The 24,319-nt window shown below is 38.3% G+C and overlaps 1 long non-coding RNA gene across 1 annotated transcript in view; it reads left to right on the forward strand.

Annotated features, from left to right (window-relative positions):
• Positions 1-1,139: 1,139 nt before the first annotated feature.
• Positions 1,140-24,319, forward strand: part of LOC308651008 — a 31,525-nt gene continuing 8,345 nt past the window's right edge. The window contains exons 1-2 of the long non-coding RNA XR_014022461.1: positions 1,140-1,392; positions 4,285-4,443. This is a non-coding gene — a long non-coding RNA (uncharacterized lncRNA). The remainder of the gene's footprint in view (positions 1,393-4,284; positions 4,444-24,319) is intronic.

Here is a 24,319-nt window from a genome sequence, read left to right on the forward strand (position 1 = left end):
AGACATGGAAATACATCTCTTTGGTGGCCTCATAGTTTAGATTCTCTGTGCCCTCCATTCCAGCAACTCTGGGAATGTTTAATGATATCATTGAAGTTCAACAACCAGAAAAGCTGTGCCCCAGAGGGACAAAGTGTGCTCTGTTCCTGAAGATATGTCACCACATGCCCGTGCAGATGTGTGATGAGCTGACAGAACAAAATCTCCGCCCTCTTAGCAGAGGCCCCCCTCCCTGCTCAGACTTCACTGGTATATCATCTGTGTTCTCAACTGGTGTCAAAAGACCCAGGAGCCTTTTATTTGTCTGTCTGGATTGTTGATTCACTCTCGGCATCACAGAAGGACTTTCTGCCTTGCTCTTCTCTGCTTGCCCAGACCACCCCCCCCCAAGACAAGCTGTCACAATTTCAGGAACTACAAGCAACAGATCGTTTTATTCTTTAATCCATAAATAAACATTTCTTCCTTTGAACTTCATTAAATTTGGATGTGTTTTCATTTTGAAACAATCTGGCATCCCTATCATTTAGACATATAAAACTATAAAACTAGCAATTAATTTTGGTCTTTAGGAGTGCTGGTGGTCTAAAAGCAGTGAGTTTATGCCAACAAAAGCAAAGGAAAACCTCAAACATGTAGACATAACACTTAAATAAGAAAATTACAAAGCGCTCTGCTCAGTAGCTAAAGGAGATTATCTTCAACTTGCTCCTGATGGTGTCCATCAAAATTCCCAGCTTGTTTAAAGAATTTCGAAGACAGGAATTCTATTTCCTCAAACATTATTTATGTAAATATAATAATTCTTTGATGAAAACCTAAAAATGAAGACTTAAGTTGGCTGATTATGAAAATGTTGAACAATATTTACCAGGAATTAATTCTATTAATTGCAAATACATTAAAGATCTGAGTGCTTATTCGACACAAAGCACTGTGCTAAATATTGAAAGGAGGGTGAGAGGGTTTCTTCTTTCAAAAAGCTTATAAACTAGTAAAAAAGACTCTTAATCAAAAGCAATTATCTGTTGACTGTAAAAGCCAGACTCCTAGTCACTGCTTGACTCCCAAAGCTGGGTCATTAAAAGACATTGCAGCTTCTGTAAGCGTTCTTTCATATTCTTCTTTTGGAAGGGAGAAAGCCCATCTTCTGCTAGGAGAACATTCTAGCAGCCCTCTGGGGAGGCCGATGTGGGAAGCACAGAGACCCTTGCCAACAGCCAGCACTAACTTGCCAGAGTGGTGTGTGAGCTACCTCGGAAGCACATCCTCCAGCCCTAGTGGCGTCTTCAGATCCCTACGGCCCCAGCCCACATCTGCAGCAACCTCAAGGTAGACTCAGAGCCAGAACCACCAGACGAGCTGCTCCTGAATTCCCGAGCCACAGAAAATGTAAGTGGCAATTAGTGATTATTTTTGTTTTCAGTTGCCAAGTTTTTGGGGGTGATTTGTTATGCAACAATAGATAACTAATACATGGAGCAGCTGGCCTATGCCAGGTGCTATTTTGGTGGTCAAAATGGAGAGTAATCCTTGCCATGCCTGCAAACTTCCATAGTTTATGATCTGTTAAGGAGACAATCAGTTAAAAAATAAATATGATGGTCAATGCTTATAGCATCTCAACTCACAATAGCTAAACTATGGAACCAATCTAAGTCCCCCTCAACAGATGAATGGATAAAGAAACTTGGTATATATCCACAATGAAATATTACTCAGCCTTAAAGAAGAATGAAATCATGCATTTGCTGGTAAATGGATGGAGCTGGAGAATATCATGAGAAGCAAAATAAGTCAACCCGCCCCCTAAACCAAAGGCTGAATGTTTCCTCTGATATGCGGATGCTAATTCACAATACAACGGGTAGGTGCTAGGGAAGAATAGAGGTACTTTGGGTTAGACAGAGGAGACTGAAGGGAGAGGAGGGGGTACCGGGGTAAGAAGGATAGTAGAATGCATCGGACTTTATTACTCCATATGCATATGTTATTACCTGACTGGTGTGATTCTACATCATGTATAACCAGAAGAAGGAGAAGTTATACTCCATTCATGTATGATGTGTCAAAATGCAATCTACTGTCATGTATAACTAATAAGAGCAAATAAAAAATAAATATGATGGGAGACTTAATGTAAGACCTTTCAAGTGAGCTGTGGATGTCTGCTCTATGAGTCAAGAGAAGATGAAGATACTGTTTGACAGAAGGAGATGGAGAACAACTCTTGACAGGGGCTAGGTGGACTTTGAATGGAGTATATGATTCAGATAGGCAAAGCACAGGGAAGAGCACCTGAGGTAGAAGGAGAAAACAAGAAGTGACAGTGGGTTAGGAATTGCCATCCTGGGTTGAGTGGATCAGCCAAGACAAGAGCAGGGTGGGGTGAGGAGAAGCCTTGGGTCATCTAAGAGAGACTCAGCACCCTGGCTCAGGTCAGACTTGATCTGTAGCTGACAGAAATCACTGGAGACTTTTGAATTGGTATGTGGCAACTTAAGAGTTTAAAATTGGCTTATCATTTCCATTTGTATTTATTAATCTCCGACTGTGTGCCTACTACTCTTCTAGATATTTGAGGGACCAAATGAATAACAAAATACCTCTGCCCTCAGGGAATTTAATCTCACTGTACTACACAATATGCACTCAGGACAGCAGAGATCAGTACATCTACATGGCATAGAGTGGAAGGCAGCAATGAATCATCTGGAGGATCCGGGTAGTCAATAATAATAGAAAAAGCTTATCTTGTGCTTGCCATGTGCTGAGGACTATTCTAAAACCATTAATGCATCATCTCCATGAGATAGTTAATAGTAGTATGACTGTTTTGCTGCTGAGGAACTAGAGACATGGAGAGTTTAAGTAATGGCCCTACATCCCCAAACAGAGAGTAGAGAAAGGATTAAACCCAGACAGTCTGACTCTAGAGTGACCAGCCACTGTGCTATACCACCTGCTAAATAATAGTGAATCCTGTTAGGATATAAGTGTAACTATCAAATTTTCAACAAAGGTAAAGTCTAACTAATATGTTATTTTTCTTTTTCTTGATTGTATCTCACAAAAATTCTCTGAATAAGATCAAAATATCCAGGCTGCACTGAGAAAGTTCTGGAATACCACAGTAGGGCTTGTCTAGTGTTTTCTTTCCACCACCTTGTTTTGAAAGCAGAAGTACTGGAAATATTGCATAAAACCCCAGGCTGGCCAGATTTCAAGGCTTATTTCTAGACCAGAGTGGTTTGGATCAGGTTGAATAAGATTCTGAACATTTGGATGTGGAGATAAAACCGAACCTCAGCAAACTGAGAAATGACAAACAAACCAAAGATTTTCAAATTATGGGATGGTTTAGGGGGTATGGGCAAATGTCCATTAGCAACTAGGATGCAATTCTCAAGCTGGTTTTTAGCCTAGGTCCAAAGGGTCAGTTTTTGTTTTCAGTTGCTCTCCTCTGAAGTGCAATTCCCGCTTGCCTAGGACCTGGCAGCAACAGTAATTAGAAGAACAACTTATTTTTGTCAGTTTCCTGTTAAAATTTTGCCCCCAAATGATTATATTGGCACCGACTAACTTGTGCTCCGTTCATAATTTTCATATCCTCAGAATTTATAATGATGAAGGGGTTAGTAATGCATAATTATAATAAAACAATGATTTTATGAATTAATGAATAATTAGAATAATTAAAATTACTTGCGGTTACAATTACCTCATAAAAGTTCAATTGAATACCTTTCACAAGCCAGACGCTCTCGAGCACTGAGGACTAAGGTGCTAAGGCGTGGGCCCTGGCCTTGTAAGCTTACCTTGCAGTAGAGAAGACAAATTGGTGGTCTGTGGTAGCCTCAGATGGGACTGAGTACTCTCCCCCACAGTGGGGATACCAGAGGCCATTTATTTAGCATCCGTGAAGTGGCAGATGCTGTTTAATATGTCTTCTCTCTGCCATTCCTAATCCTTACACTTTAACCTTGTATTTACAGATGAGGAAACTGAGGCTCATAAAAGCAAATGGCAAAACTGGGATGTGAATTCAAGCGTCTGTCTCAAGCTTTTCCCACTTCCATATTTCAAATGTGTGCCTGTCAACCCAAGTCTTCCTTTTAATCTGGAACCACAAAAAAAAAAAAAAAAAAAAAGATAGTCTACTCACTTGCAAGACCCCACTTGGGTCTTAGAAAGAGGTGTTAATTCTTTTTGCATAAAATGATGCACTGGGGAAAGCAGGAGCATAAAGAAAAGGTGAGGAAGGTTTCCATTTCTCCCTTGCAGGACAAGCCCTGATTTCTGAAGCTGCTGGTAGGTGTCAGCAGGCCAGTTTGTGCATCAGTGGCCACCTCTGTCCTGCACCGAGAGCTCACAGGAGAGTAACATGTTACACGGTGCCATGAATTTTTAATGAGTTTTGAACTTGAAAAGTCCTTTCAGGAGGTGAATAAAATATGGAGTTAATTGAGCACCGCTGCTCATTCTCCATCTCCCACTGTAGTCTTTAAGTGAAATATGGTTGAAATATCAGCTGTCAGATAATGAATATTTTAAAGAAAATTCTATTATGCACCCAAGGTTCATTCAGCTCAGTAATGAGAGTAATGAGGACGGTTACCTTTAGGGAAAGGAAGTGAGATCACTCTTGCCACTTACTAGGGGGCTGGTGTGACAGGCATCTGCTCTGAACATGGGTCTATGTCTGGGGAAATCACAGCTGCTTGTCTTAACCTTACCCGGTAGGAAAAAGTCTACCTTACAATGGTTTGGAGCTCTATCAGTGGCAAAGAGCTGGCTGCAAACTATTTTTATTCCCTTGGCTGATTGTTGAGGTAGAATCCATCACCTGATGAATATTCAGCGGGTGAGATTAAAAAAAAAAAAAGAACATGATTCCATCTCTCCTTTCCTGCAAAGCCCTCTGTGGCCCAAACAGAAAGAAACCACAAAGGCAAGAGAGGAAAAGTCAGACACATCCCCTTCCTCCTCCATATGAATGCTCCGCACAGATGCTGGGAAATGTCTGACCCTGGGAAAGGCAAAAGGAAAGGGAATCAGTTTTCAAATTGTTTCCAAGAAGTCGCCAGAGAGAGAAGAAGGTCACCTTGAAATTGGGAGGATGTAAAAAAGTGGGCAAGGTTGATAACTGTTCTTGATGTTACCTCTGGTTGAATATAGGCTGTTGGGCTTTTCCCTTGAGTTTGGAATGGAGTTTGGGGGTACCAAAGAAGAAAAAGAACAAAATCACGGTGCTCCAGGGGAAGGTAGCCCTGACAGGGCCTGTCAGAGATCAGCAACCTTGGTGGCATGGTCTGGAGTTGGAAAATAGCAAGCACACAGGCACATTTTTACAAAGGATAAAGATAGAGAATAGTTACTATTCTATGTGTTATAAAGTCAGTTTTGCTAGTTGTGTGATTATCTCTTGTCAGGCTAAAATGGAAATATTTGTAATTTTTCTTCATGCTGTTCTAGTAGGATCTGATGAGCAGTGTAACTGAACCAATCCTAGACAAGAGGCAGCATTCCTTGCTCCCATCCTCCTGCCTGTGTTCCTATGTCTTTAGGCCAGTTGTCTTGTCCCGTGCCATGCATGTGGTGCAGAGACTCCTGGTTGTCCTGGCAGGGTCTCACACTTCTGGGTTTTGATGATTTTTTTTTTTTTTTTTTTTTGGTGTGAGAACTGAGAAGTCCCTTGTGGAAGATTATAGACTATTCTTGATAATAAAAACCATCACAGATATTATGCTCTGTAGGTACCTAATGTCTATCAGGCATATCACAGACTATTTAGTTCTCATTGAGACCCAACATTATGTTATTATTTTCTTCATTTTATAAATAAAGTAAATAAGGCTCAGAGAGGGTAAGTAGTTTGATCCAGATCACACAACTTTTAAAATAAGCAGCTGAGGCTTGACTCCAGATCAGTAATTCTAAAATGCATGCTCTGCTTTTCTCCTTCTGGGAAACCATGGAGGTAGAAGGAGGTAATACAGTCTTGGCGCTAGAGAGTGGGTATCTTGCTGGGTCTTCTCTCTGCCTTCCTAGGGCTGTTGGGGAGGTTGGAAGAAGCCCTTTGTCTTCTGTCTTTGGCTTGTTGCTTCTTGGTCTTGGGTGGTCATAACCTGGTTCCTGGCAGCTATTTATGGAATTTCAGCTGGCCAAATATACACAAGGGACAGGAAAAGGGTAGTGAATGAGGAATTTCTACAATAAAACCTACACCCACCCAGAAACAGGGTTGTAAGTGGGGATGGCTGGTACACTTTTGCAGGTCCTGGCATGCAAAAGTTGGAATGGAGACACTGGCTGGTGGAAAAAAAGACACACGTTTGGTTCTAAAAATCCAAACCTGGCAATTTAATAATAGAAGCACAGAGGTTCTGTTTTCACCTAAAAATACTTAATGCAGTTTCTCTGGCCTCATAAAAATGTCTGGGTTTGTGATACAATGAAATAATGCCTCATGGAGGGGATTGAGTAACAACCGTGGAGAACAAAACGGTCTTTTCTGCCAACGTGGCCCTACCCTGACCAGTCTCTGTTGGTGCACCTTCTGGGAGCAAAGTGGAGGAGGTCATCTGAATGATAATTACTGATACTTAAGAAGCGGCTACTAAGTGTAGGCTCTTCACATGTATTCTTTCATTTCAGACTTTAAACAATCCTAGAAAGTAACCATTTTTTTTCTTGCTTACAGAAGAGGGAACTGAAACTCTATAGAGTGTCTACTGACTTGCTGCAAACAACTCACCCCCCTAAGCAACAGGATAGGGACTTGAACTCACATCAGATTACAAAACCTCCATTTCTGCTACTCTCTGATGTTTCTTTGCTATGCCTGGGGGATGCTGCTTTGTAGGTCTTTTTATTTTTCAACTTAGGTAGAGAAGTGGCACCACCATGTTTAACTCTCCATGGCTAGGTTCTTATTCACCACGGTCAGGGTTCTCCCTATATTTCCCTGTTGCAACACAAGGCATCCAAGTTCCCCACCCCTGTTTTGGACACTGACATATGTCAGTCATCATAGGTGACTGGGGCTTCCATACCTCAAGATGGTCTTCTCCTTTGGGTCCTTCCAACAGGTTCCCTGTCTTTGTATCAGAAGGCTTTTGTCCCCATGGGGACTCCAAGTGTGCCCTCTGTGTGGCCCTTTCCCCTCCTCTTCTCTTTCCCAGCCACATCTTATCTAGATGGACCCTAGAGGGTACATCTAGTTTAGCAAACACCATACAGGGAGTCTTGCCTGGAACTTAGGCTGCATTTTCCCCTAATCTTCTCCTGGATCAGGGAAGGAAAAATGGTCCTTGTGGTCCAAAGAAGAAAGGCAGGGGTGGGAGGGGGGTACCCTGGAGAACAATCAGATTATTACTTCCAGATAACAGGTGTGAGAACTGACCTAAGCTTACTTAGTCATTCCCAAGTCCAGGGTCTAGCCATGGACTGTGGGACCTGAAAATGCATTTAATTTTGCAGGAACAAACCTGCAAAACTGCCTAGAGAATTAGATATAGAGTTTGAGAAGAGGTCCTCACATAAGTGGGGCTTTGCTATAGAAACATCACCAGCCCTAGCTGAAGTTTTGAAAAGATGTTCAAGGTGGTGAGGGCTGGGCAATCCCTCACACCCTGTTATACCCTGTTATAGTAAACAGACATTTTAACCCAGGCATTGATTAGACAAATATTCATCATAAGCAAGCACCAAATATCTACACAATTAGATATATCTGAAACTCAGTGAAATCCTAATCCCTGGTCTTTTCAGTGTTCTCACCATGGAGGTTCTAAAGTAGCACCTTGCTTTATCTGGGCTTTATCAGCCTCAGGCAGACTGGCTACACTCTGTCCTCACTGCAGAGTGGACTTCAAGTGCTATCCTTTGGGTACTCAGTCCTGGCCAAATGCTCTTCTATGCCCAGTTCATGCAAGACTGAGGAGTATTTCTAAACAATTTTAGTGAATCTTTGTGCTCCAAATGCTTTTAATTTTAACCATGAAAGACAACTAATATTAATCGTGTTACTTAAAATTCACTAGTTTCAGCAATGAAAATCCATTTTTGACATGTAGTATACTTATTTGCAAAATGTTAGCTTTTCTTTTCTTTATAAAATTGTGGTAAAGTTCATATGATACAAAATTTATTATTTTAACGATTTTTAGTGTGTAGTTCATGACACGAAGTACACTCACATCATTGTACAGCCATCACCACCATCCATGTCCAGAATTCTTTTCATCTTGCAAAATGGAAACTTTATATGGATTAAGCACTCCCCATTATCTCATCCTCTGAGTTCCTGAAACCATCCTTCCACTTCTTGTCTTTATAACTATTTCAGTACCTCGTTAGGTGGAACCACATAGTACTTGTTATCTTGTGACCTATTTCACTTGGTGCCATGTCATCAAGGTTTATTCATATTGTGGCATATATCAGAATTTTCTACCTTGCTCAAGTGAAGGTAGAAAATTCCGTCACCTCTATACACCTATCTTGTTCATCCATTCATACTTGGATGGACACTTGGATTTCTGCCCACTTGCTACCTTGAATAATAATGTTATAAACATGGGTGTTCAAATATTCCTTCAATACCCAGCTTTAAATTATTTGGGGTAACATGGTTAGAAGTGGGGTTGCTGGATCATGTGGTAATTTTATTTTTAATTTTTTGAGGAGCCACCATATTGTTAAGCAAAATGTGGTTTTGGTCACAATAATAACAGGAGATCTTACACTTGCTATTTCAGCATGTGGCCCTTTATGATAAAGTACTCTCACCCAATTCTGGACTGGGCATTCTAGAGAGCTCTTAGGAGCTGACCATACCTAGAATGAACTTGTAAACTCATTGCCCCTTCCCTAACATCAGAGTATTTATACTAAGATCTCACACCTTATAACTCAACAGCTGTATGACATCCTATATTCTCAAAATGAACAGGAAGTTCTTGGATGATAGAGATGGATGAATCTAGCATTTCTTCATTTTCCTTAACTCTGTGATAGTTACTCATTTAAGAAAGTTAGAGAGGTAAGAAAACCCAAATTCTGGTATGATGTCTTCTCTTTCTCCTACCGGGCAATCTTGGGCAAACCTACCATTTTCTTCTTGAAACTGCAAAGGTCTCTTACTGACCTAGTGAGGATTTATGTGGTTCAAATGGGATAATATGGCTGAAAGCGCACATTTATCTGTAGTACTCGGATACTGTCATTTATGACAGGTGGTTTTCCGAGGAAGGAGAAGATAGAACAATTTGATCCTGTGAATTGCCTTCAGATGATACTGTCCCCCACGCACCTGGGACCTATTTCTTCATATAGTGGAAAGCAAGCGGAACTCAGGCTCTTTCCAGGGCTGAGAGAGAAGCCTTGACTCCACCCCCTTTTGTTCTTCCTTTCTCAAGTCTGATCCTAAGATGTGATTAGAGGTGGGGGAGGGCAGAGAGCAGAGGAATCAGGAGGTAGGTGAACCATCTTTTTAGATTTTGAAACTGCCCATTCTGCCTGTCTCAACTGCGTGGCTTCTTCTTACCCTCCAATTAATACTGCTTCTAATCAGTGAATCAAGCTTGTGTCAGATCAAATAACAGAAACCTGAACAGTGGGCCCTGATGGCAGGCTGCAGGCTCACACTGAGGTTGGTTTGCAGGGAGTCTGACTAGGGTTTTCTGGAGAGAGAGGAAAAAAAGATCTTGTCTTTGTTTTTAATTAATGCACTTACCAGTTTTTCATTTCAAAGCATCACATGAAGAAAATCAAAGAAGTCCATGTATTAATAATAATAATAATAATAATAGTAATAATAAAAGGTTCTATTAGTAATAGAAAACATTTTCTAGAGACACTTGACAGACTTCATTTCCTTCAGGTGAAATCACAGCATAAATTTTAGATTTGTTCAGGTATTTTCATGATAGGTTAGTGAGAATCTTATTTTATTAGTGTCTAAAGTCAAAAGAAAAAAAAATATATGAGTCTTATCCAGATTAGAACATGACTCTTATAATTCAAACAAAATGAGAAAAAATTTTAGCTTTTTTAAAAATTGGCTTTTGTTTTAGTTTAGTTACAGTCTTGAGAAGGATTTGATGAAAGATTATTCTAGGGATTTGTTTTTTGTTCTCTCACCAGTTTCTCTGGAAAACTTGATCAGGGAGGTGTAAAGGACGATTTTGTTTCATTTGACCTGTCAGATCTGAATCCTCAGCTAGAGATGGGCTGGAGTTGCTGAATATCCTCCAGCAGTTTGCCATATTAACTGTCAGTCACCGGAATATAGAGCTATGAGCTGTGTTCCCTGTGGGGCTGGTTTGTTTCCTTTGGGTTTGTTGTGTTAAACCTACTGAAATATGCTGGCTGGAGCACACCATCTTTAACTGCTATTTTCACTGTGAAGTATATCTCTAGGACTTGCCAAGGGAACAAAAACTGATATTTGCCTCAAAAAGGCAATGTTGCCTGGTGTAATAGTCAGCTTTTCATCACCATGACAAAATATCTTAAAAAGAGGAAAGGTTTATTTTGGCTCATGTTTTCAGAGGTTTCAGTCAATGGTTACTTGGCCCCATTGCTTTGGGCCTGTGGTGGCATAGTTCATCATGGTGGGACTATGTGGCAGAGGAGGCCTGTTCATTTCATGATGGCAGAGAAGCATAGAAAGGGTAAAAGGGAGGGGTAGGGTCCTAAAGGCCCCTACAAGAGCACACTTTCAACGAGTTAACCTCCTTCCACTAGGCCCCACCTCTTAAGTGTTCTTTTATTGCCCAATAGCACCATAGGTTGGGAGCCAGGACTTTAACACCCATGTAGAGGACATTTCATATCCATCTGGGCAGTAGTTGTTATTTATCTTTTCATTCTTTCAAAACAGGTTTCTCCATGTTACCATCTCCCTTGTCTGGCCCTGCCAAACTTATGACTTCATTGAGTTCCTCACTTGCAACTCCTCCCTTGCTTCAGCAGACTGAAGAGCAGATGAAGTAAAGATGGAGAGTGTCAGGTGGTCAAGGCATGAACCTAGGGGAATGACGTTCTTTCTGCAGAGTGTTATGTGTTGACATGATATCTTGTTATCTCATTATAGCCACCATAGGAGTTGGTAGGAAGGGTGTGTGTGTTTCATTCTTCCTATTTTACAGATGAAGAAGTTGCAAGACCAGCAAGTGAACAGTAAGCCAAAGTTTGAATGAGGAGAAGTTTTCTGTTTCCTGGTGTAGGGTTGTTTCAGAGTGTGACACTACCTCTTGGAAACTGGTGTTAGAAGATAGGGGGGAAAAATTGGGTAGTATGAAATCAAAAGGTCCGGGTTTGAGTGTGGATCTGGTCACTTACTACTTGTGCAGCTGAGCATTGAAACCCTCTGAGCCCATGTTCCATTTTCTGTCATGTGATTCCTACTTCATAGAATCCCTGGAGGAATTGAATTTAAAAAATGCATAGTGACACCTTAGAAAGATCTCCCTACCCACCAAAACAGTAAGGCTACTAAAATTTTTGATGTTGGCTGCATTTTATACTTGACAAGTTCATTCATTAGGTACTCCTATGCAAGGGGGTCAGTTAGAAGGGTGGAAGGAAGAAACCTGGGTCAAGAGCTCTGAGAATACTGCTGCCTTGGTCTTGATCACTATAGCAGTGGCAAAAGAGCTGTAGAAGTCTATTGGTGATATTTAGTTCCTTTATGTATAAAGGAAGGACTCAAATAATTAAAGAAAAAGGATAACTGCTTTCTTAGAATGTGAGTTCACTGATTTGCCAACAAATACTGATTGATTATGCAATATTTACCAGACGTTATTCCAGGGGCAAGTTGTAAGCAGGACAGATAAATTTCCTTTCTGTTATGGATATTACAGTTGAGTGAAGAAACAGAGATAATAAATCAATAATGCACTAGTACACAAGAGATCACCCACCGGTTTTATGATGAAAATAAAATAGGGTGATGCTCACTAGAGTGGCTAGGAGGCTTCTTTAGATAGGAATGCGAGAGAAGCTGTCTGGGGGGACATGACATTTGACTGAATGATAAGGAACCAGTCATGCAAAGTATGGGGAAGGGCACAGCAGCCCAAGGGCTTAGAAAGCTTATTGGTGATCTGTACCAGTGGAGAGAGGCACCGAAATGAGCATTCTGAAGTGGTGGCTAATCCAAATGTGATTAATGTTTGCCCTTGAATCTGTTGCTCAAGATACAGTTTAGAAAGGACATTCCCATTCAAAGCCACACTGACATCTTAGCTCAGATTTGCTCCACAGCTCTAGGTCCATCCTTAGAAGGAAAAAGAGATGTGAGAAGTGTGCAAATTGTTATATAGCAGGTGCAACCATCGTCTCCAACATGTAGAGAATTATGTGCTGTGACTACGTGAGTTAGGCTTCCTGAAGAGGAGAATTATTCTCTGGGTTTAGAGAGTGAAGGGCAGGGAGAAGTTGGGAAAGTATCTCGGGTCCATTGATGACCCAAATCTGGTTGTAGTAAGAGGCTAACAAAGTTTGAGAGCCAAACTGACTGAAGCAGAGGGTTTTGGAGGCACTAGAGATGGCCATAGTGAAGAGGGAAAGGGTTTTGTGGAAGCCATCGGAGGGTGGGCTGAGGCACTTGGATTTTGTTGGATGGTTAGGGAAGAGGGTTAGCAGCACTCAGAGGTGGATTTTCTGTAGAGAGAAAATCTCTGGAGGAGGATACTCTGTATGCTTTTTCCCTCTCTCCCTAGTTGTTACTACCCCACCCTCGCCCCCCACCGACAACCAGCCTATCTGTCTGAAAGGCTGGACCTGTGCAGTTAAATATGCTCCTCCTTTGAGTTGTAACCAACCCTCTCCCTGAGTGCCCAGGTTTATAATATGAGGTTACCATGACAACAAAAGAGCAGAAATATCCCACAGAATTTAAACCCAGCCATGCTGGAAAAACCTGTAGTTTAGAATGTCCATAAATTAGTGGAAACTAGGGACAAATCTCATGCTTTGGAGAGTCTTGGAAGGTAATCAGGAGTGCTCACCTGACAGAATACACACACACACACACAAACACACACACACACACACACACCAGAAACCAGCAACCTAAGTTAGCCCTCTGCATTTGGTGGACATTGGTTAGGAATCTGGTTTCCATGTTTAGTTGGCCTCAAAAGTAAATGTTGCTTTTCCCTCTTCCTTGTAAACTTTTCTCTGCTTTCTTATTTGTATACTATCTTGCACTTGCCCACTTTTTTCTCTTTATCAATCTCTTACCCTGAGATTTTTCCTGGGATGAACTCAGTCTTGCTAAATTTCTAAAGTCCCTCCCAACTGAAGCAGAGATCAGGAGGGATCACTGAGCTTTCTTACTCTGGAGGAGGATACTCTTGAGTGCTTGTTCCCTCTCTCCCTAGTTGTTACTCCCTCCTCCCCACAACTAGTCTGTCTGTCTGGAAGGCTGGACCTGTGCAGTTAAATACTACCCTTTTATCTGATTTTCTCTTTGCATTTAAGCCTCGGTATTGAAATTTGGAATGGAAAAAATAATGAACTATAATTACCACTTCCCAACCACTTGGAAAATCTTGTTTCTCTCCTCTGTCATTCATTCATAAAAATTAGTGAATTGTTCTTAAAATTCTTTTGTGCTGGTGGCTCTTTAGGAATTTGGGGAAAGATTCTTCAAGAAGTGAGAAACAGCACATCTGCATTCTATTTTGCCATGCTAGCTGTGCAACTGTGTTAACCCTGTGATTCTTTAGTAAAGAGGAAGATGCAATATATGAAGGCTGCTGCAGTCTTCTTAGTCGCTTTTAAGAGGGGAAATGCATGCCACAGGTCTTGGCTGCAACATGGGTATACCTATGTGATTGTAATAAGGCAGCTCCTACTAGACTAAATGATAACTGAAAGGAACATATACTTGATTTCTGGGAAAAGTAACCTCAAGTGAATTGTATTCTATCTGACCAGTATCTAATGGTTCCATGTAGACATTTTGGTCTCAATCCCCTGATAAGGCAAAATTTCAAAGTAGGCTAGTTGTGTACCCCTCACTTCTCCTTTTGCATACTTTTCTGTGCCAGGTGCAGCAATTCTGGCTAAATATATCTGGACAGAGAAATAAATGACTCACTGATTATTTGACAAGTAGTAGAATGCACATCCTGAGTCAGGTGATCCGACCAGTCAATTCACTTAGAACTGAAATCAATAACATTTCCCAAGGACTGCTTGTATCCTATAAGTAGTGCAACAAAAATAATAACGAAAAAGGAAAACAGGAAGGAGGAAGGACAAAATACACATAATCATAAGTGTAAACATTTGAGCATAATTTGCTCAAATCAGAAACAAATCAATATCCACTCACATAGGTGGGACTAGTTGAAAATTACGATACATCCACATAATAATGTACTATATAGCTATGAAAAGAAATAAGAAGTAATTTATATACTGTTATGAATGATTTTTCAGGATATTTTATAAATAAATACAATAAAGCTTAAAAATACCTCCACAACTATGTATTGTATGGTACCTTAAAATCCAAAGAAGAAGAATAAGAATACTACATATGCTAAAATATATATGTATATATTATGTACATTTATGCATGCTAACATACATACCACATATACTTGTATATAACATTATATGTAAGAATATTTATATGTACACATTGCATAATATAATATGATGCATATTTATATAATTAACCAAAACCCAACAAAAATTCACTGACGAGGGTAAGAAGGGCAGAATAAAGAGGATAGAGAGAGAAGCTGGACTTCCCTGAATCTATTTTGTTTTGTAGCTGCAATTTTGAAATCAGATATTTTATCAAATTATGAAACAAAATTAAATTTAGCAAGCAATTCCTAAAAGAAAATGAAAAAAAGAAAAAAAAAATGAACAAGTGAAACTGGATGCATTTCAAATTGGTGGCATAATCACACAGAGAGGAATTATCGCAAACGGCTTTTTAAACACAGTCATTTATCCACACATCCCTTGAAAAGTATAGCCCCGAAAGAAAACAACAGTAACAACAAAAAAGCCAAATTAGGAAAACACCTAAGTTTGTTTTTAACACCCGTATTGTTAGTAATAATATTGGTGTTGCTAGTCTAAAGTTCTTAAAGATGTTATCAGATAAGGCAATTACATAATTTTGATAATTCCATTAGGAATTCTGTAATAGCCAGATGGAAGCTAAGAGCCTTCATCAGTCATCTCCCCGCAGCACACCAGTTTAGGCAGCTGTTCACATACTAAACTAACTTCATAACAGCTAAAGCAGCCAGGTGAGAGACTACATTGCCTGGTTTTAGTATAATAAAAATAAAAGCATTAAAGAAGGCAGGAAGAAGAGTTGTCTGTATCATCCCCCATCCCCCAACACACAACTCCTGGGGGTATAGGGTGGAGAGAGAAGCATCCCACCTGGGGAAGGGAGAGGGAATTAAGTCAGAGCTTTACACTTGAAAACTAGTACTAGGCCCCTAAAATCCTAGAGGTTAAGTAAAGACCCCCATAATACCAAGCTTGGTAGGAACTTATGAAGTATTTTCCTTTTTGAGAAAATGTAAACCCTGGTTGTGTGTTAGGCCTGGGAACAATGATCAACTGATTATCAATGAGTGCCTCTAGTGGACAGATCGATCGTGGTTTGTAATATCATTTCTCACCTAGAGAACTAGCATTTCTTAGATAAATGGCTGATTCCAGGTCTGGGTCAAGAAATATAAAGTAACTAAATAAGATATCTAAAATTGCATAAAAAGAAAAAAAAAAACTGAGGTAACTGGAGGAGGCTACCATTGGTAAAAAAAAAAAAAAGACAATCTCACTATTGATAAGAATAGTAATTGCAATGAATTCAAATCTATCAAGTAAGCATAAATCAATGGGATTAAATTAATATTAAGTATGATCTTTTAAGGGTGCTGTTGAAATGACTAATTATTATGAAATATAGAAAATAAAGGAAAAGAATCAAGAATATTTGGTTTTCCAGAGGCACATTTATTCTGTTCTTCTGGATAATGAAATATTTGATAAGGGGAAGTTTCTCTACACAGAGAAAAATTGATACATACAAGAGAAATAATGGAATTAAAATATAATTTTCAACCTCAAATGAAGTAATGAATAAAGACAATAATCATCAATGACTGCTAATGGTAAAATGTGAGAAACAAATGTCGCATAATTTTTAGTGGAAGCATACACACTACCCAGGAAATATTTTTGCCAAAAAAAAAAAAAGAGGAACTTAAACTGGCTCAACTCTCTAGGTCTCATTGCTAGTTTAAAGGAAATACAGGGAACAGAGAAATGTAGTAAATAATAAAAGCTTTGGGATACAATCAGCAAAATCCAGAATGTGAGGCATTTTACATTGACACAAGATCCAACTTTTTCAATAAATCATTATAAAAATTAATAAAGAGGGAAAAGGAAAGCATACATATCTAAAAAATGACTACAGAGACATACCAACCATTTGTCATGTATGATCCTTATTTAAATCATGATTTCAAAAATGTATAAAATTATTTGAAATAATAAGGAAAACTTGAACACTAAGTCTTTGATGATATTGAAGAATTGTTCAATTTTTTAAATAAATAAACTTCAGTTTTTTAGATAAGTTTTAGGTTCACAGAAAAATTTGCAGAAAGTACAGAGGGTTTCCCTATATCTGTGTCCCCACACATTTATAACCTCCTCTTCTACTGACATCAGACCCCAGAGTGGTATATTTGTTCCAATCCATGAACCAACATTGACATATCATTATCACTTAACATCAATAATTTACATTAGGGTTCACTCTTGATGTTGCATATTCTATATATTTTGACAAGTATTAAATGATAGGCATCTGCTATTGTAGTATTATATAGAATAGTGTGCCATAACAATCCATTGTTCCTAAATATTACTCTTTGCCCTTTAACATTTATTAACCATTGATATTTTTACTGTTGATAGGTTTGCCTTTTCTATAATATCATATAGCTGGAATTTTATGGAGGTAATCTTTCAAAATTGATTTCTTTTACTTAAGTAATATGCACTTAAATGTCCTTAAATATCCTCCATGACTTTTCATTTGTTTTTAGAGCTAAATAATATACATTGCTGGTGGGACTGCAAATTGGTGCAGCCAATTTGGAAAGCAGTATGGAGATTTCTTGGAAAGCTGGGAATGGAACCACCATTTGACCCAGCTATTCCCCTTCTTGGTCTATTCCCTAAAGACCTAAAAAGAGCATGCTACAGGGACACTGCTACATCAATGTTCATAGCAGCACAATTCACAATAGCTAGACTGTGGAACCAACCTAGATGCCCTTCAATAGACAAATGGATAAAAAAATGTGGCATTTATACACAATGGAGTATTACTCTGCATTAAAAAATGACAAAATCATAGAATTTGCAGGGAAATGGATGGCATTAGAACAGATTATGCTAAGTGAAGCTAGCCAATCCTTAAAAAACAAATGCCAAATGTTTTCTTTGATATAAGGAGAATAACTAAGAACAGAGTTGGGAGGAAGAACATGAGAAGAAGATTAACATTAAACAGGGGTGAGAGGTGGGAGGGAAAAGGAAAGAGAAGGGAAATTGCATCGAAATGGAAGGAGACCCTCATGGTTTTACAAAATTACATACAAGAGGAAGTGAGGGGAAAGGGGAAAAAAACAAGGGGGAGAAATGAATTACAGTAGATGGGGTAGAGAGAGAAGATGGGAGGAGAGGGGATGGGGGATAGTAGAGGATAGGAAAGGCAGCAGAAAACAATAGACACTAGTATAGCAATATGTAAAACAGTGGATGTGTAACCGATGTGATGCTGCAATCTGTATACGGGGTAAAAATGGGAGTTCATAACCCACTTGAATCAAAGTGTGAAATATGCTATGTCAAGAACTATGTAATGTTTTGAACAACCAACAATAAAAATTAAAGAAAAAAATATTTCATAGCTTGGGCCTATCACTGTTTGTTTAAAACTCTACTCACCTACTAAAGGATATCTTGATTATTGCTCTAAGTTATGGCAATTATGGAAAAGAAACTCTTAGAAACACTTCTGTGTTATATTTTGTGTAAACATGTTTTCAGTTCATTTGGATAAATAGAAAGTAGAATGATTGCTGAACTGTATGGTAAGGCTATGCTTAATTTTTTTGAAAACTGTCAAATTGTCTTCCAAAGTGTTTGTGCATTTTGTATTCTCACTAGCAATGAATTAGAGTTGTATTACTCCCACAACATTGTCAGGATCTGGTGTTTTTTTTGGCAAGTTTGATTTGGGTTTTGGCAAGTTTGGTAAGTGTGTAATGCTATCACATGATGGTTTTTAAAATGCTATCACATGATGGTTTTAATTTCTTAATAACATGATGCTGAATATTTTTTCATAGGCTTATTGACATCTGTATATCTTCTTTGGTTATATAAAAAGTCTGCTCAGGTTTTTTGACTGTTTTTGATTGGTGTGCTTGTTTTCTTATTGAGTTTTAATAGTTCTTTGTGTATTTTGAAAACAGTCCTTTATCAGATGTGTCTTTTGTAAACATTTTCTCCAAGACTGTTGCATGTCTTCACATCTTTTTGATAATATCTTTTGCAGAAAGGTTTATCATTTGAATGATACCAGTTTATAGATTGTTTCTTTCAAGGATTATGCCCTCGATATTGTATCTAAAAGTTCTTCATTATCTCCAAGACAACCTGGGCTTTTCTTCTATGTTATCTTCTAGGAGTTTTATAGTTTTGTATTTTACACTTATGTCTGTGATGCCCTTGGAGTCAGTTTTTGTGAATGGTGTAAGGTAAGGTGTTTGGATTTATTTATTGTGTGTGAATGCCCACTTGTCCCAGCACCATTTATTAAAATGACTCTTTTTTGCTTTATTTGATTACATTTGCTTGTTTGTCAAAGACCAGTTGGCTATACTTAGTGGATCTAGTTCTGAGCCCTCAATTGTTGATGGACACCATATCTTGATTTATTTTTATGTGGTGCTGAGGATCGAACCCAGTGTCTCACACATGCAAGGCAAACACTTTACCACTGAGCTACAGCCCCAGACCTCTATTCTGTTTAACTGCTCTATTTGTCTATTCTTTTGCCCACATCAAACTGTCTTGATTATTATAGATTTATAATAGTCTTGATGTTGAATAATGTCAGCCTTCCAACTCTGTTATTTTCCATTAATATTGGGTTGGATATTCTGTGTCTTTGCCTCTCCATATGTGTCAGTCAGCCTTTTGTCACTGTGACCAAAATACTCAACAAGAACAACTTAGAGTAGGAAAGGTTTATTTTGGCTCATGATTTCAGAGATTTAGAGGTTTAGTACATGGTTGGCTGAGTCCATTGCTCCGGGTCCAAGATGAGGCAACATGTGGTGGAAAGGCATGGCAGTTGGGAAGTAGAGAGAGAGAGGGGAAACAGGGAAGATGAACTCTTCCAGGGCCACACTCCCAGTAACCTCCTCCTCCAGCCATGCCCTATCTACCTACAGTTACCACCCAGTTACTCCTTCAAACTGGGATAGACTGATCAGCTTACAGTTCTCATAATCCAATCATTTACCTCTCAATATTCCTGCATCAACACAAGAGCTTTTGGGAGATACCTCATATACAAACTATAAAACCACATGAAATTAGAATTGGCGGGGGGCGGGGCTGGGTTGTGGCTCAGTGGTAGAGTGCTTGCCAATTTGGTACAGTGCTCTACCAAATTCTTTTCAATTTCATGTGTGAGGCCCTGGGTTCGATCCTCAGCACCACATATAAATAAATAAACAAAATAAAGGTATTGTGTCCAACTACAACTAAAAAATTAAAAAAATATATAAAATAAAATTAGAACCAGGTTTCAAATCCATAAATAACTTTCTGTGTTTTTGATTGAATTTGTATTGAATCTATAACTCAAGTTGGGAAGAACTGATGTCTTTTTTTTTTTTTAAATTATTTTTTAGTTGTAGTTGGATACAATACCTTATTTTGTTTATTTATTTTTATGTGGTGCTGAGGATCGAATCTGGGCCTCACATGTGCTTGGCGAGTGCTCTACCACTGAGCCACAACCCCAGCCCAAGAACTGATATCTTAACATTATTGAGTCTTCTTATCTGTGAACATGGAATAACTTCATTTCCCTATTTCTTTGATATATTTCATCAGAGTTTTGTAGTTTCCCTCATTTATATCTTATACATATTTTACTTAGTTTATACCTAAGTATTTCATTTTTTAGTAAACTAATGACAACACTATTATATTTTAAATTTCAAATGCCACTCGTTCATTGCTGATATATAGGAAAGGGACTCGACTTTTGTGTTTTAACCTTATACCTTATAGTAATCTGTCTATAATCACTTATTAGTTTCAAAGTTTCTTTATTTTTTTTTCAGATTTTCTACACAGATGATCATGTCATCTGCAAAGAGAGTTTTATTTCTTTCCTCGCAATGTGTATATAACTTTTATTTCCTTTCCTTGTCTTATTACATTGCTAGGACCTCAAGTCAGATACCAAAAAAGAATAATAAGAGGGAACATTCATGTGTTATCCCTGATCTTAGCAGGAATGCTTTTAGTTTCTCATTGTTATGTATTGATGTTAGCTGTACTTTTTTTTTTTTTTTGGCAGATATTCTTTTCTACAAAGAGAAAGTTTCTCTTTATTTCTAGTATGTTGAGTTTTTTATTTTTCAATCATGAATGGATGTTGGATTTTGTCAAATGTTTTTTTCTGCATTGATAGTATCATGTGACTTTAGCCATTGTCATCATGGATTGATTAATGAGATTTCAAGTGTGAATCAATTTTGCATCCCCTGGGATAAATACTACTTATTCATGATGTGAAATTATTTTTAGACCTTATCATATTTGGTTTAGTAATATTGGTTGAGAATTTTTTTCACCTCTGCTCATGAAGCATATTGTTGGTAATTTTATTTTCTTATGTCTTTTATTTTGGTATTAGGGTGATGCTGACCTCATAGAATAAATTAGGATTTATTTTCCTCACTTCTGGAAGAGATTGTGGAAGATTGGTGTAAGTTCCTCCTTCAGTGTTTGGAGGGATTCACCAGTGAATTCGCATGGGTCTGGTGCTTTTTGTTTTTAAAAGGTATTAATTTATTGAATTGCCTTATATATACCTATTCAGCTTATAGTTTGTCTATTTCTCTTTGTGTGAATTTTGGCAGATGGAGTATTTCAAGGAATTGACCCATTTTATCTAGGTTATCAAATTTGTGGACATAGAGCTGTTCATAGCAAATTTTTTAATCTATAGGCTTTGTAGTGGTGTTCCTTCTTTCATTCTTGGTATTAGTTAATTTGGATTCTCTATTTTTTTTTCTTAGTCTGGATAGAGCTTACTGATTTTGTTGATTTTTTCCCCCCAAAGAACCAGATTTTTTTTATTTCTTCTTTTTAATTTCATTGATTTTTGCCCTAATTTTTATTATTTCTTTTCTTCTCGCTTCTATATTCTATTTATATTAAACATGTATTGTTTATAGTAAAACAATCAGTCATTGTCATGGGGCTAGGAAATAGATAAGGATGACCATGTGAACCTTTGTTGCAAGACAGGTCTACTGGCAACAAATTCCATTGATTTTTATTTATCTGAGGAAGTGTTTATTTATCCTTCACTTTTAATGGGGAATTTTATGTAGAAAATAATTTTATATTGACAGTCATCCCTCCCACCCCCCAGTTTGAATACATTTTACTCCATTCTCTTCTAACATTATTTTCTTGGGAAAAGTCAGGTATCATTTTATTCCTCAGGAGAGAAGATATTTTTCCCTTCTGGATTTTTTTTTAAATTTTTGGTTTTATAAGTTTGAATATGATATGCCCAAGTGTAGTTATTTTTGGCACTTATTCTACTTAATATTCTCTGAGCTTCCTGGATTTGTGATTGGTGTATGAGACTAATTAGGGGAAATTCTCAGTCAGTGCTTTTAATATTTCTTCTGTTCCTTTCTCTCTTTCCTTCCCTTGTAATGGTATTTCTATTATGGGTGTGTAACACATTTGGTATCTGTGACACAGTTTTTGTGTACTCTATTCTGTCATTTTCAGTGTTTCTTCTCTTTGCTTTTAAGTTATACATTTTCAGTTGTCAAATCCTCAAGCTCAGGGATTCTTTCTTCAGGCAAGTCCAGTGAGTCTATTTGTGAGTCATTGTTGAACAATGATTCTATTGTTGTATTTACTTTTGGTGTGTTAATAATAGGGTATGTTTTAACGATGAGTTCTTTTAGGGATTCTAACTGAAGTATTTAAAAATTAAATTTTATTATTATGTCTAGGATTTGCTCCATACTAACCCAGTAGAGTATGTGGAGATGGGGGAGGGGCAGAGAATAGTTAAAGGCAGAGATGAACAAGTTTGGTCATAATTTAATAAATGTTGAAGTTCCGGTGATCCATTTATCATACTATTCTGTCTGGTATTTGTATATATTTGAAATTTTCCCATAATAAAACAGATTAAAAAGAGGTTAACAGAGAGAGGGGGACAATTCAATTCAGAAAATAAAGTGGTAGTTTCAGATCTCTCAGTACCTGGGAAGAATGTTTTCTGAGCCCTTCAAATTAAACATAAATGACCAAAGTTGCCAGCATACCTGCTCAGGAGCTATATGCCTCCTGCAGATTGTTTTTATGGTACACTTCAGTGCTATTCTTTGGATTCTGTAAAAATGGGTATCTGCTGCAGCCTGCACAGCCCAGGGCAAATTCCACGTGTGCTGTTAATCAAGTTTGCTAAACTGCCACCAAGTCTAGGGGTCATTGATCCCCCTGGACTCTGCTCAGTGCTATTGATTCCTTCCTGCTGCCCTGTGGTCTTGTGACCTCTCTAAACGCCCCATGGCCTGTGTTTCCTGTCCCTCAAGGAGCATGTTTGCCTGTTCCATAGCTTCCCTTGCTGCAGGGAATACAGTGTGATGCCTAATAAAATTTACTGAGCAACAATAAAGTTCAAGGTTGGCTCTTCCTGCAGAGGAGTTTAGCCTTATCTGCTTTCAGCACCACTCTCCCTGTGGTACTTAGACTTGTTGAAGATTTTCAGAGCAATTGGTTTTCAAGCTGTCACTGCTAACCCGGACTCGAGCCTTGGAGATGACCTTTCTCCAGGCTGGATTATTTATGTCTATCCTGCAGCCTCACTAGGGAAGTGTGTTTTGGCCCCCAAACAAAGATGACTGTCTCCTACATGACCTCCAAATAGTTCCCGCACATGACCCTCCACTGGGATAATTTGTTGAAGTTTGCTGGCTTTTTTAGTTGTTTAATTTTTGAGGTACCTGAGGCATCTCTTTGGGGATCTATTGTACCCATTTCAAATAGATTCAAAATTTATCCCACAGACCGTGGGTATAATTTTCAGAAAGTTCCTGAAGACTTTGGGACAATGAATTATAGTGCTGACCAAGATGAAAAATACAAAATAATTTTTAGGTTTTGAAAATAGCATGGCCTAGGGGTTAAGATCATGGCCATTATCAGGCTGATGTGAGTTATTAAATCCTTCCTAGCTATGTGATTTTTAATTTAAATTCAATTTTTAATTAATAAATAATAATTGTATATATTTATGGGGTACGATGTGAAGTTTTGATATAGGCTATATTATGGATTAAATCAAACTAATTAACATATCTATTATTTTACATGCTTGTCATACTTGGTGGTGGGAACATTTAAAACCTTTCTTTTTTTTTTTTTTTTTTTTTGGTACTGGAGGTTGAACCCAGGAACACTTAAACACTGAGCTACATCCCCAACCCCTTTTTATTTTTTGTTTTGAGATAGGGACTTGCTAAGTTGCTGAGGCTGGCTTTGAACTTGTGGTCCTCCTGACTCAGCCTCGGATTGCAGGTATGTGGTACCACACCCAACTTTAAAACTTATTTTCTTAGGAATTTCAAAATATACATTACAATTGTATTGTTATTTATAACACCAGTTGTGCAGTAGATCTCAAAAACCTATTCCGCCTATCTAACTGAAACTTTGTACCTCTGACCACAATCTCCTCATTTCCTTCCCTTAGCCTCTGAAAACAAATTGCTGTGTGATTTTGAAAAAAAAAAAAAAATAAGCTAATATCCTGAACCTCTGTGCCATAGTTTAGATTTTGAATGTCTCCCAAAGATCCATGGATTAAAAGGCTTCATTTCCAGGATGGTGTTATTTGAAGGTGGTGGAACATTTAGGAAGTGAGGCCTTGTGGGAGGTCCTTAGGCTACTGGGGATATGC

Source organism: Spermophilus citellus, assembly GCF_964194105.1.
Source record: "Spermophilus citellus genome assembly, chromosome: 6".
NCBI lineage: Eukaryota > Metazoa > Chordata > Mammalia > Rodentia > Sciuridae > Spermophilus > Spermophilus citellus.